The sequence below is a fragment of the Bubalus bubalis genome, chromosome 16 (genome assembly GCF_019923935.1).
Source record: "Bubalus bubalis isolate 160015118507 breed Murrah chromosome 16, NDDB_SH_1, whole genome shotgun sequence".
Taxonomy (NCBI): domain Eukaryota; kingdom Metazoa; phylum Chordata; class Mammalia; order Artiodactyla; family Bovidae; genus Bubalus; species Bubalus bubalis.
This window is the reverse complement of record NC_059172.1, coordinates 36,290,513-36,296,439: the sequence shown is the minus strand read 5'-3', so window position 1 is coordinate 36,296,439 and position 5,927 is coordinate 36,290,513. Positions and strand designations below refer to the sequence as shown.

Here is a 5,927-nt window from a genome sequence, read left to right as displayed (position 1 = left end):
CTCTTCACTTTCTGCCAGAAGGGTGGTGTCATCTGCATATCTGAGGTTATTGATATTTCTCCCCGCAATCTTGATTCCACCTTGTGTTTCTTCCAGCCCAGCGTTTCTCACGAAGTACTCTGCATATAAATTAAATAAGCAGGGCACAATACACAGCCTTGATATACTCCTTTTCCTATTTGGAACCAGTTGGAGATTGGTAAATAAATATCCCATGTTTCCAGTCCCCCATTTGTAGGTGTGTTTCTTACATTTTTCCAGTACCCCTAGCAGGAAAAAGCTCTGGTAATCTACAGCAGTAATCTCAGCCATGATTACTTTATTAGCTTCTTCTCTTCACTGTCTTACTTGCTTCCTCTCTTGCAAGATTTTTTATGTATCAATCCCCAGTTATACCACATACACTAAAATTCTAGCTTTGGTTTGCTTTGGGGAGAACTCTTGATAGGGCCATTCTAATGTCATACTTACCTGTTTATTGTTTGAGCCCATCATGAGGCAATAAAACTTTGATCTTTTATTCCTTCTCTAAGAAATAGTATAGGTCATTACCTTGATCAATATGAATAACCTCAAGATATGCAGATGACACCACATTTATGGCAGAAAGCAAAGAAGAACTAAAGAACCTCTTGATGAAAGTGAAAGAAGAGAGTGAAAAACTTGGCTTGAAACTCAACATTCAGAAAACTAAGATCATGGCATCTGGTCCCATCACTCCATGGCAAATAGATGGGGAAACAGTGTAAACAATGACAGACTTTATCTTTTTGGGCTCCAAAATCACTGCAGATGGTGACTTCAGCCATGAAATTAAAAGACGCTTGTTCCTTGGAAAAAAAGTTATGACCAACATAGACAACATATTAAAAAACAAAGAAATTACTTTGCCAACATAGGTCCATTTGTCAAAGCTATGGTTTTTCCAGTAGTTATGTATGGATAGGAGAGTTGGGCTATAAAGAAAGCTGGGCACCAAAGAATTGATGCTTTTGAACTGTGGTGTTGGAGGACCCTTGAGAGTTCTTGGACTGCAAAGAGATCCAACCAGTCCATCCTAAAGGAAATCAGTTATGAATATACAATGGAAGGATGATGCTGAAGCTGAAACTCCAATATTTTGGCCACTGATACAAAGAACTGAATCATTGGAAAGACCCTGATGCTGGGAAAGATTGAAGGCGTGAGGAAAAGGGGATGACAGAGGATGAGATGGTCAGATGGTATCATCAACTCAGTGGACATGAGTTTGAGTAAACTCCGGGAGTTAGTGATGGACAGGGAGCCCTGGTGTGCTGCAGTCCATGGGGTCGCAAAGAGTCAGACATGACTGAGCAATGAACTGAACTTACCTTGGTCATCAAGGGGAGGGAGACAAACAGCTGTGGTCGATGACAAACCTGAGCTAAGACTTACTGGTGTTCATGTGGTGGCATATATACTCTCAAGCTGTAGACACTGGACAGGAAGGTCTGATGTGAAAATGAGACTAAGGGAGAGATGGCTTAAACATCAGAGTATTAGGTTTTTTTGTAATATTTTTTGAGCTGTATGGATAAAAAGAGTGGGGAAAAAAGAACCTGTTCCATGTGCATCATCAGAGAACTGGCTCAGATTAATGGACAGTATCTCAAAATTTGTCAGGGTCTCCTAATGACCTTTTGGAAAAAAATAAGTTCATAGTGAGTTGCAACAATACAGACAGAAAATGAACTCCTTCTAAAGCCATGACAAGCAATGCTAGTCAATGGGAACTTTGAAAAGAGGAATTGTTCACCTACCCAATAAAAAGGACTGTGTTTGGGCTGTTAAATGGTGTCAAGCATCCTATTACTTGGATATTAATACATAACTTCATAATGCAGAATGATTTGTATAATTTTGATCACTCCTGAGGGGCTTCCCTAGTAGCTCAGCTGGTAAAGAATCCACCTGCATTGCGGGAGACCTGGGTTTGATCCCTGGGTTAGGAAGATCCCCTGGAGAAGGGAATGGCTACCCACTTCAGTATTCTGGCCTGAAGAACTGGTGAAAGCATATTTGATTCTGCTTTTCATGAAGCAAATGCTCAAGGAAGTTAGAGTCACACATATCTGCACATACTTCTCCATAACTACCTGAGTTATAGTGTTTTAAAAACTAAGTTATGTTTAACACAATTGCATCATTTTAAATGAAACATTATTCAAATCTCATACTTGCCATGACTGTCTATATGAGATCCTCTCTGATTCCCTAAAAAAATCTAAAGTAGTTGCTTCTCACATGTGAACCGAAATCTTTTATTCTTGTCTTAACATAGCTTAAGTAAAATTAAATTAGATTTATTTTTTTTAAATAATGGATATATCTGGGTCAATCTTGCACATCCAAAAGATAAACTGCCTGTTGATATTACAGGAAGATACAAGGAATCTTATGTCTTGTTTCCTTGTAAACAATAAAAGAAAGGGAAAAAAAGAGAAAAGAATGATGGAAGGAAGGCAAAAAGATAAAGGAAGAAAGGAAGGGAGAGAGGAAGGGTTGATAAGAAGTTATGAGATACATATATTTTTTCCACCTAAGTTTATCTCATAGTCTGATTGTTCCTGTTTTGGGAATATGCATTCTTTAGTGGAGATCATTATGATGTAAAAATCTCATCAAAATAGACATGGTACAAGAAGTTTTCATCTTAAACCTAAAAATATATTTTTTTCCTGTATAATATTATTTTTGGATTACTACTGGGAGTCATGCTTCATAGTACAAATCTGAGCAACTCGTTTGCCGATCTCCGTGGTCTTCACACCACAGACAATGGGGTTAAGGGCAGGAGGAACAAGCAGATAGATGGTAGATAAGAATATATGAGTATAGGGTGATACATGTCCAAAACAGTGGCTGAATAAGGAAAAAAAAGCAAGGATATAAAACTCTGGAAGATGACAATATGGGAAGTGCAGGTATTGAATGCTTTGAGTCGTGCCTCCTCCTGAGGAAGATGAGAAACAGCTCAAAAAATAAGAATGTAGGAAATGAAGACAAAAATCAGGTCAAAACCCAAAATTGCAAAGGCCACAAAAAGCCCATACGATTTGTTAATGTGGGCATCTTCCGCAGCCAACTTGACCACAGCCATGTGCTCACAGTAGGAATGGGCAATAACCACCAACTGGAAAATTTGCAGTCGTTTTAGTAGAATGGGTAAAATCCCAACAAGCACTGTTGTCCGAATCGCCACCATCAGTACCATCTGGACTAGAAAGAGAGGTGTGAGGATGGATGCATGCCTCAAAGGATCACAGATGGCAATATAGCAGTCAAAGGGCATGGCTAACAGTATGCCAGATTCCATGCCCTGCAAAGCGTGGATGAAGAAGAGTTGGGTGAGGAAAGCATCAAAAGCCATGGAATAGGAGCCAAACCAGAAGACAGCCAACATCTTGGGAGCAATGGCTACACAGAGTCCTAAGTCAGTGGCTACCAACACTGCCAAGAGGATGTACATGGGTTGGTGAAGACTGCATTCTGTTGCGATAATGATTATTAAAACAATGTTCCCCAGCAGAGCCACCAGGCACACGCTAAAGAAGGGAAATCCAATCCAAAACTGTACATGCTCTAGTCCAGGGATCCCAATCAGGATCACTGTCTTCGGGTTCAGATATGACATGTTAGTAGATCCCATAAGGCTCACGAATCCTTTCCTCACCACTGATCCTGATACCTCTTCACAGACAAATTATGGATGGGAAGGAAGAAGGGGATTTTCTTTGTCATTCCTTGTAGATCATGAAAAAAATGGATGGAAATATGGGCACATGGCATTAAATATTTGGAAATCAGCTTAAATCAGCATGATAATAGAATTCTTGAATGCCTTTTCCAAATGCCAGTATGGCTATTTATGGAAAAGGAAGATGAGTCCAGTGTTTCTCACCTAGAAATTATAGAAATCAAAATTATGATTCTAAGGACATTGACCTTACTAGTTTTTGAAGTGGTCTCAGATGGTGCCACAGATGACAACATTAATTTTTTTGTCTATATCCACTTCTAAACTCCAGACATCTTTCAGGTTAGGTGAAATTCCTCTGTGACAATTGAAGTCATAGACTAGCTCCTCAAACTCATAGCCCTGTCTACTTTGTTTGAAACTAGAATCTCCAGAAAGTGGCAGCTTTTCCCAGGTTTCACATTTACTCTGGTTTAGGAAGTAAAATACCTACTCACAAACCTTGGAATTGACTCTCAGGTGAGACAGTGAGGAGGTTTGTTCTCTCCAGAAAGAAATGGTTGCCCATGTGCAGGTTCTTATCCAGGTTTTGGAATTTATATGGAAGTGGTGTCCTTTAATCAGTAGTGGAGGAAAACTTGAGTTACTGAGAAAATTCTGGCCCATTAGCTTCAAAATGGATGTGTAAGCAGACTGGTATAGAAGGCGATGTAAATCCTTACAGATCTTAAAGAAAACAAAATTGAGACAATAAATGGAAAGTCAATTGAATAAAAGGCACAGTAAATAAGGATATGATAGTAACATATAAAAATTGACCTATTGGGTAACCCCTGTAGATTAAATATTTTGGTTATGATCATCTGTTTCAGATGCAAAAGGACAGAGTTGCTTGTGGGCCACTCTACTATTTATAATGGAGCTCAGCCTAACCTAGATATTTTCTATCATTTTAGTATTTTCTGTTGGCAATGAAAATCATTTCTGATATTTTTGATCAAATTACCTTGCTTCACATCCAACCCAAACTTCTGGTATTTTTATAATTTCCCTCTTCTCTTTCTTTAGAAATCTACTCAAAAAACTTAAGATGACTTTATATACTCTTTTTTTCTTTTTCATTAATTGTTATACAAACTTAAAATCATCCACAAGTTTTATTCTGTGTATGATTTTTGCCACAGGCAAATACATTGAATAGAGAATACCACTCTGAATGGGATTTTATATATTTTTGTTTGATAGGAAACTAGAGGGATTACTGCTGTAATATACAGTAAATATACACATATTTATTTATACTTTAAATGTATTTAAATATAAAAATGTAACATGTAGTTTTCTATATATTATATACATACAACTTTATGTTTTATCTTCATGCATATTATGTTTTGACATCTTAGAAAAACCTTTCTGGTTGGGGAGAGGCTGTCTCTATCTGGGTGATAGCAAAATGCCTGCTGCTGCTGCTGCTAAGTCTCTTCAGTCGTGTCCAACTCTGCGCGACCCCACAGAGGGCAGCCCACAATGTTCCCCCGTCCCTGGGATTCTCCAGGCAAGAACACTGGAGTGGGATGCCATTTCCTTCTCCAATGCATGAAAGTGAAAAGTGAACGTGAAGTCGCTCAGTCGTGTCCGACTCTTAGCGACCCCATGGACTGCAGCCTACCAGGCTCCTCCTTCCATGGGATTTTCCAGGCAAGAGTACTGGAGTGGGGTGCCATTGCCTTCTCTGAGCAAAATGCCTAGCCAGCAGCAAATCTTTGGTCTGCAAAATAACTAATCCATACTTCCTTTATCTGGCCCACAAACTCCAGGAGGCAGTATTTTTCTGCCTTGAACATCCAGGGGCAACAGAAATCATCTCTATATTCAGAACCCACAAAAATTTTTCAAAGCAGCGAATCCTAACCTGTCACCCTTCCCTGTCATGACTTTCCCATGGAAATCCAATTAAAGCCTTGTTCTAAGCACCTAAGTTCTTCCCTGCTCCCCATTTCCTCCTCCTATCTTTTGCCTCCCACTTACCCTGATTACTCTCCATTTGGCTCTGCAAGACCTGCTATGCCTCTTGTCTCTATTAGGACCTATTAGTATAATAACTATTGTTTTCCTGAGCCTGTTTCTTTTCTCTTGTGGCTACACCTGGTTGATTATCTCATAAAAATATAAAATATAATATGTAAAACATGGTATAGAAATTTAG

General features: G+C 38.9%; 1 pseudogene; it reads right to left on the bottom strand.

The window, feature by feature from the left end:
- Window positions 1–2,723: 2,723 nt before the first annotated feature.
- On the bottom strand, window positions 2,724–3,673 carry LOC123329618 (annotated as a pseudogene).
- Window positions 3,674–5,927: the final 2,254 nt, after the last annotated feature.